We start from the raw sequence: 15,081 nt of genomic DNA on the forward strand, positions 1-15,081 counted from the left end.
TGAGACACCACGTGTAAAAAAAAAAGACCGCTACTGATGATGTCCTGTCCAAGCACGACATACTATGGACAAGTATTTTTCTTTCATCGAGCATGGGGTGATAGCGTGTTCACATTTCCATTGCGAGAGGCAGATAGGGAATCAAAAGCGCTCAGGAACCGCGAAACAAACACTTGTACCCGCCGCCGGCAAGCACGTCGTTCAATTCACTCAAAATGCCGCAGAAACATACTTATAAATCATTTAAGGAAATAAAAATACGCCAAACATTTTCAGTGCTTGCTAACAAGAAACAAAAATGATGTTATTAACCAATATACACTAAGTGACTTTTGTCTCAGTTTTCATGCCCCTTGCTATCGAGCGTTGAAAATATTACGAGTTACCATTACCTGCATTTCCAGACGAAACTCAATCTTCACCCTTGCTAGTCTAGTACGTGAAGAATCATCTGTCTACATGCGTGCGTGTTGAAACATAATGACACATAACGGGAACAATAGGCATCGGGTAGCATAGACGTCATCATCAATTTGGCGCCAGTTATGAGAATTACGTGTCAGATACTTGTTCCTTAAAGATTTTTAGCGCAGCGTTCCGAGTGCTGTCGCAGAATTACTCGTTTAATGTAGCATTTAGATGTTAGTCAAGATGAACGCTACGTGCGTCAGAGATTAGAGCTGAAGGAAAAAGTGCACGTATTAAAAATTAATTTCAGGTGTTGATAAATACATGAAGTGTGCTTCACACGATGTTCATATCGAGAAAAGTAATTTTGAATACGGTGTCAAGGATGCAATGTATTTTCACGCATCCGATATATGCTCGAAGCATACATGTTGGTCTAGCATTTTCGACTAACTTTAAGAACCTATTTCGAATATCGAACAAGGTTTCAATTGTACTTGAGGCATATTAGATATATATTCGCCGAAGTACAATTTCTGTACATTCCCAATATGCTAAAAACACATAGATATTTTTCACGTAATCGAAGTGTGCTCGAAGCGTCCTTTCAGGTCTAACATTTTCAACAGGTTAAACATACGTTTTTAGTATCGAGCAAGAGTTGAAGTGTACTTCACATGAATCAGTTTTACTCGCATTTAGAAAAGCACATTTTTAATGAATTGCCAATATGCTAAAAACAGATATGTACTTTCCACCTATCCGAAATCTGCTCAAAATGCAATTTCAATTATGGTATTTGTGACATATTTTAAAGATATTGTTACGCCAATTTCGCAACCCCGCACCTACCATCGTAACAATATATATCGAATATTACGTAGGAAAATTAACTTTTTTATGATCTATTTCGACAGCATTCATGAATACGCCTAATATATTATAATAATTTTTATTACTAACATTATTTTATTAAAGATACATAGCGAATATATCGCTGCCTAATCCAAACATATTGCTTTTTGCTAAGATCGGTCGCGGCTGTTTCGCCTTTTTGAGCATTGCTAATGTATATATCACTGCTTCTCTCAAACTCGTTGAAGATTACCTACAACGACAACAAGGACTAACTTTCAATGGTTTTCGATGAAAGTGTGTTGCTATTTTCTACCTAAAGATATCGTCACACGGTAATGGCGATAATATTCTAACGCAATCAATTAATAGATATGATCTTTATGAGCATTCAGGTCAAATTTAAAAGCCCTGCGGGAAGGCTCTTTTTAAACACAGTTTTGAAAGTACTCTTGGTGACCGCTAGTAACCGACTATGGTGACACCTTCCCGCGCGCCCTATTTTCGTTGACGTCAACTGGCTTTCTGGTTGCAGCCTCTCACCGGATGCTCCAGAGAGAAGTGCATGCACTATCATAACGGCACCAAGTTACTGCACGTCTGTTCAACAGTACATGTCATGTTGAGCAGCGATGCTTGCAATGCTTTTCAAACTCTTTGAGAAAATCAGCCTGATGTTCGTTTGCGGCTGCTAAGCATTGCACGTGCAGTTCTCGGTTATCCCATCAGACGCTGGGACTATGCCCAGAAAGTACTGGTGTCGAAACCACAGCGCAATTCACACAGTACCTGTAAGGCGGTTAAGCCACGCATTATAAAATTTTGCTTCTTCTTCATGCAGCATGTGAAAAAAATCAACATATTATTCCCAAAACACCTTTTATGAGCTTTACAGAGTCGCACATTGAGTCGATGACGGTCAATGCTGATGCACCCACGTTACCAAATTGCACGTGTGCAATGATGCACGGAAATATTAGCTGTAAATAAGACACTCCCGTGCAGCAGCAAGTACGAAGGGCGTGGCTGCATTTGGGTAGCAATTAAGCTCATCTGCTTCATAGTATAACACGCATCAGTGGGTCAGCAGTTCTACGGGATCACAGCGCCTCCTCAAAGTTTTTATTGAGGCGGTGCTTTGCGCACCAATCAATCAATAATCTGCCCAAATGGAAACTGTGGGTAGCTCCATCTCCAAACGGCAGTCATCTTGCGTTGACTCGCTGCCGGAGAAATAGTGGAGCCTAACTCCGCCGGTGGTCCGAAAATTCACCTGCGTAGCCCATACATAGACCTCCAATGGAAACTGGGAATCTCAAGATTTTTCGCTCAGAGCGCTACCGACAATGCCCTTAAGATACGCGCTTGCAGGTTCTTTACTCCAGACTGACGTGATGCACAATCTTGGTATATCTCAATGAGAATCACACATGCGAAACCGCGCTAAGCAGTTACCAAGAGTGACGGTAGCCACCCAAACATTTTGTCGGGCCCCAGAAAATTGCGCAGAGCGCATAGTTAGGTCCCTAATGAGGAAGAAGTATAACATAAAGGTGTATCCTGCATTTGCTCCAAAGGGGGGGGGGGGGGGGGAGGGGTAGAACTTTCCCGAGCGCCCCTTGTTCATTTATGATTACGAAGAGATATCTACACAGGGAACCTGACCGCTCAACAGAGGTGCTGCTTACCGGACATCCTTTATAAACAATTGTTTGGGGCGCACGACAATGCCATGTTAGGACACAGGTGGAATATATTCTTTCAGCTAGCCTAAAGCGCACTGAATTTTTCTCCATGCCAGTAATTTTCAATTTATTTCCTGAGCGCATCTGCCTCTTGCGTAAACTAGATAAAAATCAAGGTTCACACTGAGAATCAAGCTTGTCTGTGGATTTATTATGACCAATTTGTCCAAGAATGCACCGATTTAATGTTTAACGCGCAAGCTGTGTTAGCTGAATTCATTCTAGCAAGAGCACTATTTATTCCACATACCCTATGTGTGCACATTAAATGCACTGAACGCATTATTGTTTGGCTACAAATTTTTCTCAAACATCCAATAACGGGTTTAAAATGCTTTTTTTTACTGCTTTTTTACTTTTAATGTTTTGACTTCTGCAACCTTTTAGTTTCTTCCCAACGGCAACCCAGAAGCAAAACACGCAAACACGCAGTCCCCTTGGGAGAAGGATATCGTCATGCACCTTTTCCCTCCTCGCCTCACTCGACCAGAGCCAGGCTTATCTTCTATGACCTCGCTGACCTGAGCTTCCTCCTCAGGAGCCTTCGCAGCGAATGAAGAAGGAATCGCGGATGCGGGGGTGTCTTCTGTAGTTCCGCTGACCGCCCTGCACATTATGCCAACGATTGGAATCCAGTTTTATGTGATACAATTACATGCCTAAGGTTCGCTCAACAGTCCGAATCATGGCTGCACAAACAATACGGTTCTTTCTCGCTTTTATCTTTCACCGGCTTCAAGAGCTGTTTCTCTGTCACAAACAACAAAACAGTTATCACTGTACTACGCAAGATTCAGGGACAGGCGTGGAAGTAATTTCGTTGCACAATATATTGAGGTGAATTTTAGGTTCCAGAGCAACATGCATATATGTATAGTTATGGAGAAAGCTTAGCTTTTTCCATAACTATACTACGAGAAGTTCTAAGACATCATACCCACGGACGCACGCTGGACAGCTCTAGCTGTAAAATAAAACCTACTTCTAGCCGTTCGTATAGAATAAAACAAACTTCACCTACTGCACTCCAAACGCGTATTGTTCCCTTCTGCCGCATTTCCCAAAATGTCAGTTAACCATCCTCCGCTTTTCACAGAGAAAAGTCCTCCGGATGCTTCCCGTGGTCTATATGGTAACTGAGATTCTTTGCATCGGAAACTGTTAGAAGCGCGATCATGATAGAGTCACAATCCACTTTTAAACACTCAACAGTGTAACTCCCCATAATCTCATGAACCGCACTCTGCTGCTGGAATTTTCACCGCATTCTGCGACGTAGGAGAACGGCTTACGCAGCCCGAACGAGGTCGACACCCAAGGGTGCCGCTGTCGCCCCACAGTGCACCACGCTTTCACAACTGCACCGCAGCCTGAAGTCGCAAAGAATTACACCTTGAAGGAGAACACGCCGAAGGTGTCATGCAAATTTCTGGTGAACGGATGTATTCGCTGCGATCAAGTAGTATTTGACGCAGCACCCTCAACTGCCGCTCTTCTCTCGCTGTTCTACCATACGATAGAAGACGTAACGCAAAATCAAAAGCGACCAGCAAGTACTCATAACGCTACGTGAAAATGGAAACCAAGGTATTGATGGCTTTTTCTGCCTCTAATATCCCTCCGATAAAATTAATCGGTTCTTCCGCTGCATTAGTCACAGTTCCGTTCAGTCGTTCAGTCGTGTCCGACTCTTCGTGACCCAATGGATCATATCAGGCCACGCTTTCCGGTCTCTCACTATCTTCCTAACATCACTTAACTTCATCTGCAACGCCTCGAAGATGCCATCTAACCACCGCGTTCGCTGCCTACCCCTTCTTCGGTGACCCTCAACCTTTCCCAGCATCAAATCTTTCTTCAGCGACTCCTCTCTTCGAATCATGTGTATCAACCGCACATCTAAGGTTGTTGATACGCTTTCCAGCAATCTTCACTCCAGCTCAAGACCCGTCTAGACCGGCCTTCCTCATGATGCACTCAGCATATATGTTAAATAGGCAGGGCGACAGTATGCAGCCTTGTCTCACTCCTTTCTCAATCGGAAACCAATCAGTAAGACCATGCCCAGTTCTGACTGTGGCCTCTTGCCCTTCATACAGGTTTCTGAGGAGACAGATGAGGTGAATTGGAACTCCCATCTCTTGGAGTGCTTGCCACAATCTGCTGTGATCTACATAGTCAAACGCTTTCGCATAATCTATAAAGCAGGAGTAGATGGGTTTCTGGAACTCTCTTGCTTTTTTCATGATCCAGCGAAGGTTGGCAATCTGGTCTCTAGTTCCTCTGCCCTTGGGAAACCCAGCTTGCACGTCCGGAAGCTCCCGACCCACATACTGCTGCAGCCTACCTTGGAGGATTTTCAACATCACCTTGCTAGCATGCGAAATAAGCGCGATCGTGCGGTAGTTGGAACAATCTTTGGCACTGCCTTTCTTTAGAACGGTAGTTGGAACAATCTTTGGCACTGCCTTTCTTTAGAATGGGGATGTAAACTGACCTCCTCCAATCCTGTGGCCACTGCAGGGTTGTCCAAATTTGCTGACATACAGTATACAGAACATTAACAGTGTCATGGTTGAGGTTTTGAAGCAACTCAGCTGGAATGCCTTCAATTCCGCTAGCTTTGTTCTTAGCAAGGCTGGTTAAGGCCCATTCAACTTCTCTCTTCAGGATGCCCGGCTCGAGATCAGTAATCACAACCATCTTATTTTGGGTTTGCACATCCGGGTCCTTCTTGCACAGTTCTGTATATTCCTGCCACCTCTTTTATCTCTGAAGCTTCAGTGAGGTCAATGCCTCGTTTGCCCTTTATCACGCCCAGCTTTATCACGCTTTGTCCTTTATCACGCACTATTCACAGCTTGCTTAGATGAAGAATCCAGAGATTTGGAATGGGAGCTGTTATGAATAAGGGTAGATGGAGAATACCTCAGTAATCTGCGAATTGCTGATGACATTGCCTTGCTAAGCAACTCGGGGGATGAACTGCAAATAATGATTGGGGACCTAGACAGGAAACGTAGAAAGGTAGGCTTGAAAATCAATATCCAGACGACTAAGGTAATGTTCAACAACCTCGGAAAGGAACATCAGTTTACATTAGGTAGCGAAGTACTGGAAGCTTAGTAGGTGAATAGGTCTATTTAGGACAGGTAGTAACCGCAGATCCGGACCATGAAAAGGAAATAACAAGAAGAATAAGATTGGGATGGAGCGCATTTGGCAAGCACTCACAGATTACGACTAGCAGCTTGCCGGTATCGCTAAAGAGGAAAGTATATAACAGTTGCATCTTACCTATAATCACCTAAGGCACTGAAATGTGGAGGCGAACCAAGAGAGTTCTACTTAAGTTGCGGACAACCCAGAGGGCTATGGAACGAAAAATGGTAGGGGTAACATTAAGAGATAGGAAGCGTGCAGAGTGGGTCAGAGAAATAACTCAGGTTACCGACATACTAGTGGAAATTAAGAAGAAATGGGCATGGGCAGGACACGTAGTGCGAAGAGAGGATAACCGATGGTCGCTTAGGGTAACAAACTGGATTCCAAAGGAAGGAAAGCGTAGCAGGGGGCGCAGAAAGTTAGGTGGGTGGATGAGGTTAAGAAGTTCGCAGGGGTCAAGTGGATGCAGCTAGCACAGAACCGGGTTAAGTGGAGAAATATTGGAGAGGCCTTCGTCCTGCAGTGGGCATAGTCAGGCTGATGATGATGATGACGCCCAGCTTAGCACAAAAGCTTCCTTTGATATCTTTGATTGTCTTATACAGAGCTCTTGTGTTCCTCAGTTGGCTGTTGTCCTCAACTGCTTGGCACTGTATGTTCAGGAAGGCATTCTTATCTCTCCTTGCTATTTTCTGAAAATCCGCATTTAGAACCTTGTATCCTCTCCTCCCCCATTACTTTTGCCATCCTCCTTTCCTCAGCTATTTGCAAAGGCTCTTCAGATAACCAGTTTGCTTTCTTGCATTTCTTTTTCTTTGGAACTACCTTAGTAGCAACTTCTTGTACTATATCACCAACATCAGTCGACATCTCTTCAGGCTCTCTGTCTTCTAGATCTAATTATTGAACTCGGTTCCTCACTTTCACAGCATATTCTGATGGAATTTGATCCAGATCATACCTGAAAGGCCTGCTAGTGTTCTGCGTTTTCCTCAATCGAAGCTTAAATTTGGCAAAAAGAAGCTGATGATCGGTGCCACAATCGGCCCAAGGCCTTGTTTTTTCTGCTTGTATAGCGCTTCTCCATCCATGCCGGCAAAGAATATAATCAATCTGATTCCTGTACTTACCCTCCGGTGAAGTCCATGTGTACAGGCGCCTTTTGTGCTGTTGAATATGAGTATTCGTTATGGTCAGGTTTTTGTTGACAAAGCTCTTTTAGCCTCTGCGCAGCTTCATTTCGCTCACCAAGACCTAACTTTTCTGTAATTCCGGATAATTCTTCACTCCCCTGCTTAGCATTCCAGTCTCCTATGAGAAAAATGACGTCTGATGACGGAGTGCGGTCTAAAAGGCATTGCAGATCACCATAAAATCTCTCAACGTCAGCTTCTTTAGCAGTGGTGGTTGGTGCATAGACTTGAATAACTGTTATGTTGAGAGGGTGACCTTGGATCCGAAGTCAACTCATTCGGTCGTTTTTGGGGTTTTACCCTAGCACTGCTTTGCCCATTCCTCTGTCTACCATGAGAGCGACCCCATTCCTTCTCCTGGATTCGTGCCCACAATAAAAGACTTAATGGTCGCCGGAATTAAATTCTCCCAATCCGGTCCACTTGAGCTCCTTGATACCAAAGATATCAATGTTCAATCTCTCCATTTCTCGCTTGACGACATCCAGTTTACCTTGCGTCATAGATTTTACATTCCATGTTTCTATGTGATATATCTCCTTGCAACATCGGACTTTTCGGTCGCTTCCCGACACATCCACAACTGAGCGTCCTTTCGGCTTTAGCCCAGCCGCTTCATTCGTCCTGGAGCTACTAGGAATCGCCCTTTGTTCATCCCCAGTAACATGTGGGACGCCTTCCAACCTGGGGCTCATCTTTCGGCGCCCTATCATTAATGCTATTGTGACTGGCCATAGGGTTTTCTTGGCAGGAAATACTGGAGTGGGTTGCCGTTACCTTCTCCAGTGAATCACATTTTGTCCGAACTCTCTGCCGTGACCTGTTTATGTTGGGTGGCCCTATATATACAGCAGAGCTTACGAATTCATCGAGTTTCGCAAGCCCCTCCGCCACGACAAGGCAGTGATTAGTCACGCAGCAACATAAAATAGCGCCACAGCCGGCGCCATAGATCAGGTAGTGCTTACCATTTCTAGAAGAACGCAAATATTGTCTGAAGTACATAACAAAATATACAGCGGTTGAGGGGAAGCCACGCAGCGCGAGAAACCATTTCGACAGGAGACCATGCCTTTACCTGGGCTTCTCTTTTATTGGTAAAACGTTGGATAGTGCACTGAGGCTTCCCTCCAGCAGTAAACTTCAACCCGGCCTCTAACAACCAGGGGGTTACGAGAACTGGAGAACTGGTTCTTGGCCACCCAGGCAGTGGGTCCGTTACATCTGATGTGCTCCCCCGTCAGAGACAGTTCTCTTGGGCGAGACAGAAGGGTCCTGATGAAGAACTTACAGCTTTTATATGCAAACCTATTTACACATGATATTTACATAATATGGCACAAGTCATAATAAACACTGGCGATCGCTGGATCACCATCGTGGGAGAGACTCGCTTTTCGGCCGATGGTGCAAGGCAGTAACATAAGACGGCATCCCAGCCAGAACAACCAATTCCACTTCGGTCGGCTGCATTTACACCTCGGTTTTCTATCCCTTGGTATGAAACCTCCTATCAATGGATATAAGCAGCCTGATTGGGCCATGAATGCTTTGCCCTCGCATCGTACTCGTCGCGGCTGTCCGCAGCACGGTTCCCGCATTGAAAACACCACCAAAGAAGGAAGCAACCCATGCACTTCTTTTTCGAGGTTCATGGTCAAGCATGAAGATACCCGCTCCCACGCCTTTTCGGTTCTAACCCGTTTGGCAGCCGTTACCTCAATCACCGCGGTCGTCCGCCAAGGGCACCTACCTCAGCCGCTTTCTCGAGGTGGCTTCTTTGCTGCCCGATACGCGGTCTCGACACGGCAGTGATTAGGGGCCCTTCCCGCGTGCTATACCGCTCGCGCCTTTCTCTAAACGCGACCAGGAGTCCTTCCCATTCAGGGACTCGAGACTACCCACAACCAAGTGTTGTTACAACGCAAACCTAGGGAACCTACGTGCGTGCGTGACAACACTTTAAAGACAGACACGTAGACTCCGTATTGTAGCTGTTGTAGCCGGACGCGGCACATCACTTGGCAAACACCGTGCATCAATGTATACGTCACGAATCATCATCAAGCATGCTAAGTAAAGTAGCGGCGTCAAGTAGTAGTAGGGGGTGGTAGGTGGCACCCCCGAATTTTCATGTTAGTTTTTTTCGGTTCCTTCCCTGAGCACGTGTTCTCTTGCATGAGTTAGATAATCTCGCCAAAATCTGGAATTTCTTAACGCAATTACGTGACACAAATTTTGTCTACAGATCCAAGAAAGAAAGCTTTTACTTCTACTTTTTTAGCTCAGTTATTAGTGAGTTGCGCCAAAGATACCATGACAAGGACGCTGTATCTAGGTGAGCATTGTGCACGTATTTTCAACAAAATACCTGATTCTTTGGAAAGCACGCATTGATACAAGACCAAGCAAAATTACCAAACTTTTGTGTCCTTCATGCTGTTCTGTTTGGTCCCAGTATGGTACTATGATAAAATGGCGCGGCTATATTTGACAATTTTTTACATGAGTGCTGGCTAAATTGTGCCAAACGGCAATGTTGGCACAAATCACAGAAACACGTAGTTGGCTACGTTACAGGAATTCGTCACGCACTCTGTGGTGCAGCCTCTTCCTGTTCGTCGCTGTCGACCGGTCCGAGCCTTCACATGGCTGGAGTCGTCTTCGTTGGCTTGCTCGTGAAAATTCGGCGCTCCTGTTGACATTGGAGCAACCTCCATCGTGCCGCCTTCTCGCAATGGAGAAAGCTTCCTGCACATAGTGTCGACACTTTAAATGACGTTTTCATATGATGGGATTATTACATGTCTGCCGTGCAGTTGTAATTTGAAATGATCGTTGCAGGAAGAGAACAGTTTTTCTGTAAGCCCTTTCTTTGCCGGCATTAATCTGCACAAGGTTCAATAGCATCTTCTCTACCACTGGTACTCATAGAAAGGTTATCATGGAAGATTTTTATCTATGTAAGTATTTTTATTGTATATAAAAATATATTTTATTGTATATTGTATATTGTATATATATATATATATATATATAGCTTACGGGGGTCTCGGTTCTGGCAGTCTTGAAGCCATAGGTAGCGTAAGAGGGTTCTAGCACAGCTTTCGCCCTCGTTCTTTATCACGTTCTACGTGACGCTGGCGGTAACAAAGGACGTTCTACGTCCGCTGCCATGGCTCAGGGTGGCGCTGGTGAACACTCTCAAGGTCCGTCTACAGACAACATAAATATGCAAGCAAGTAGCAGGGGGGACAGCGGCCGATGTAGCTCAGTTGGAAGAGCACCGGACGCGATATTTGGAGGTCGTGGGTTCGGTTCCCACCATCGGCACGTTGTTTTTTCTTCTACTTTGTGTTTAATTATCTTTCCCCTAAGGAGATTACATTACTAATTTCTGTGATTATCTAAGCAAACATTAAAGAAGAAAAAAAAGACCTAAAGTACCATCCCCAACGCTTTCCTTGGCATCGCCGACTGTTGGCTTCTTTCCTTCATGTATTATAACTACCACCCTCATTTCCCCTATATATATATATATATATATATATATATATATATATATATATATATATATTCAATACAATATGCGTCAGGGCTTCAGGTCTCAATAAAACCTGATCCGCCAAGTCTGACCTTCGCGTTACCTTCCACGTGGTAGAGGTGTGCCTTGATTTCCCCGCTGCTTCGTAATCTGCGTCCACCTGGAGCTCTGTTCTGGCCACCGTTTGACCCCGACCACCATCGTCATGACCCAAGAGGGCCACTCCACTGTTCTGGCTTCTAAAAACTCCGCCCAGCACCTCCACCACGAGTAAGATAAAGCGAAGGTCTGACTTGGCGGATCAGGTTTTATTGAGACCTGACTGAAGCCCTGGTCGCACACTGTAGCCAACCACACTCCGCGATGACGATGGGTATCTACATGGGAGAGCAGGATGAAGATGAAGCAACACGTTCAGCCGTGCGGAAGATGTGAGCGCCTGTGTGAGCGCCACACAGTGCTCACACAATATATATATATATATATATATATATATATATATATATATATATATATATATATATATATATATATATATATATATATATATATATATATATGTGTGTGTGTGTGTGTGTGTGTGTGTCTGTGTGTGTATCAGAATTACTGGATAAGTAACTTTAGCTATTATGCACCGAATTCAAGGGTATGAATTTATGTCGGATGTACTCATCTTTATTTGATCAATCTGGGCTTGTGTAGCCTGCGCACCAGCTCTTCCGTTACCATCTATGCCGACATAGCTCATATTTTATGTTTTTGCGTTGTGAGTTTTCTCTGTTATGTATAATGTCGCATGCGAAGAATTGAATTCTGTGACTTGGTTCAAAAAGTCCGTGTTGACTGCACTGCTTGTATTTTCTTATTTAATATTTTCTTTGCGGCTGTATATTCATTAAGCTATAAATAACGATATCTAACTTGGTGTTCCTACTGTCTTTTGCAATTTTTTTCTCCGCGTGATGCGCGTTTTTGCTTTCGCGCCAGCTGTGTAAAATTCCGTGGCAGCTGAATAATTTTTCTTTCTTTCAGATAGGTATTCTTCTATTACGTGTTCATGCGGTGTTAGCGTTTTACGAATGTGCTTTATGTGCGGTCGTAAACAGCAGAAAGGCTGTATCACAGCGGCAATGGGCTGTGATATGGGACGATATAAGGTAGGAAATCCGATATCTTAGCTCGACATATTTCTTTTTAAACGGAGCAGCAAAGGCCTGATCAATTGGGGTTTATTGAAGTATGTTCTAGGTGTGCAATTAGTGACTGGGAAGAACATGATTTTCTGTACGTATGCGCACCTTAGCACATTTTTGTCTGTGAGGGGCGGTTCATCGGCTTTACGTGAAGGATATTAATAAATAATATTCTGTAGGCACTAGATAAAAGACGCAAATACAGGTTTTGTACCGGGTCGAGGCGTTTTGGGTGTGATGGTCTCTTTGGCCCATACAATGTACTTCCATAAATAAAGTTGAAAGTAGAAAAGTGCAATAGATGAGTAAAAAGAGAAGTTTTGTCGGGCCCCTAGTATATTCGTGAGAGTACCTTGAGTATATTGAGCGGCCAGCATGCTTTATGTTTGAGGTTGTTTTTATGAGGTCGAAGTGGCTTCCTAAAGACAACGGCTAGGAAATTGTTTTCATGTTTAACAGGTAGTATGATTCAGTTTATGCTCAGATTAGGGTAAGATTGTAAATTTCGTTTCAGAGAGAACAGAACAGCTATTGATTTCTTTGGGGTCACATGAAACCTATATTTGCCCGCCCATGTCGCCAATTTATGTTTTCTAAGTTGAAAAAGTCCTCTCGCACATCAGTACAGTCCAGGATGTGCAAGCTGTCAGATGCTCGTCAACACAAACTGAATAGGTACACGATAAATGAAGTAAATAGGGGTCAATAACCAATTCTGAAGTTATAGAGACACCGTACGGGGTCTCTGTTCACTGAGCTGGACAAGAAATTGTGACCACTTGTATACGCAACACATGACGCAACGAGCGTGCGTAAATGGCTATCATTGTTCTTAGCATCCAGATCGTGACATCTGGTGTTGACAGAATGATTAGTGATTCCAGCAGCAGCCGAGATGACACCTTCTTTTCCTTGTCAAAAATAGTGACATCTTCCCAGTCAGTGTTGTATGTTCTTGCACATACTTGAAACTGGCATTTATCGTACGGTTATTGTTTTTTATGCCATGTTTGTGGTCGTTAAGCCGTTGTAGCGATTTCCTGTTTTCCCCATCTACGTACAGTAGGAGAAATCAACATATGGAATCCGGTGAACAACACCTGGAAATTATCTGAATGGCAACCAGTCTTTCTCGTTGCAATTCATTTCCGGAGCTGGCTGATAGGGATGCGGGCAATGTGCATGTCATAGGTTTAAGGGGTGGCAAGCGGATGAATACAGGAGAATGGAGAGATGATGTGCGGTGACGGTGAGACGATTAATAATGAATCGTGGCGGGCCTAGCGCGAGAGCTCCTGCCCTCGCCACTGCCCGCTTCTTCCTCGTCCGGAACATTACCCAGTGCCACAGTATGATCGTCTGGATCGTGGACTAGCAAGTTTGTCGATATCGATGAGCCCATATCAGAACGATCGGCATGTCTGGATGGCTGAAGAAGAGGAAGAAGTAAGAAGAAAACGACTTGCCGCCTCAATGATTTTTGGAGGAAGCCTGGCCCTGGACACTTTCGAGCCTAGGTCACCAATACGCGATGGCCGAGGCCAAGACGCGCATAGGATGGCTTGGAATGGGGGTGATGTCTTCATGTGTATTGAGTTGTGAAGTCTCTAGTCAACGTATTGGGTCACTGGGGTCTTTGGTTAGCACACCGGGTCAGTTGAGCCTTAATTTGTTCGGCTCTCTCGTCGTTGTCTTGTCCTGTGGATGGCGTCTAGGGCCAGTCTTTCCGTCGTGCCTTGTGGTTGGGCGGGGAGACGGGGCGGTGGAATGTACAGCGAAGTTTCGTGGGGTCTGGCACACGGGGGACCAGCCAAGCGATGCCTCCTAGACCTTCTGCCGACAGCGCAAGAAGGCGCAGGGAGCCAAATCTCCAGACCAGGATAAGGAGAGAAGAACGCCCAGCACCTCCACCAAATGTTAAGGGGCGGCAAGCCAATGAATACAGAACAGAGAGAAGAGTGATGATATCCGATGACAGTGAGATCATTTTTAATTAGTAGTGGCGGACCTAGCTCGAGAGCTTCAGTCCGCGTCACTGCCAGCTTCTTCGTCGTTCGTAACAATATCTCGAAAATACCTCTATTGTGGTTCGCTGATTTTTTGATTTATAAAGGATTCATGATGTATTTGCTGACTATTTTAGATATGATATTCATTTACCAAGAAATAGTGTAATACTTAAAATACTCTCTTCAGATACCCCACTCTCATGAATAAAGTTCACAAATGGGTTAACCTCTGAACATACCTCAAAGGAATGTCGCTAACTGCACGTGACTACAAAATATTGTAATGTAACGCTCTGGCACTGTGGCACCGAATAACACCAACAATCAGTCAGGTCAGCACGAAAGCGGAGCACCGTTTATGCTTCGTCGTCTTCTCCGAATCACCCGTTCAAATCTTCGTCGTCTATGAATGGCATGTGTCATTGCCCCCTTCTTAGCAGCATCGCCTCGATGCTGCAAATGCTGCTTGATGCGATGAGCTGACAGATAGTATGCTAGGTGGGTATGGGATTCCACAACACAAAACGGGTCACCATCAGCCTCAAGAATAGTCAGCGGGGCGATCGTGGTAGGGTTTCATCCGGACGACATGTACAAGATGAGTGAACTTCCATCGTCTGCGGCTTGAGTGATGTTTGCTCGCGAATTCAACTTCGTAAGCAACGTCGCTGAGACAGCGGAGATACGGTATGGGCCGAAATACCGGCGCAGCAATTTTTCACAGAGCCCACGATGACGAACGGGCGTCCAAATGCAGACTGTCTCCAGGCTCGTAGGCAGCGAAGCGCCGTCCCTTGTTGTAACGGTCAGCGTCTAGTTGCGGTTGTAGCTATATGCGCTGCCTTCCCAGCTGCCGCGCGTCTTCCGCACGCTGGGTAAAACTAGCGATGTCCAGGTCAAGCTCATGTTCGTCGTCGGTGTATACGGGCAGAATTGTATCCAGTGAAGTGGTCACTCGACGGCCGAAGA

Source organism: Amblyomma maculatum, chromosome 7 (assembly GCF_055883805.1).
Source record: "Amblyomma maculatum isolate TAMU_Amacu chromosome 7, ASM5588380v1, whole genome shotgun sequence".
Lineage (NCBI taxonomy): Eukaryota > Metazoa > Arthropoda > Arachnida > Ixodida > Ixodidae > Amblyomma > Amblyomma maculatum.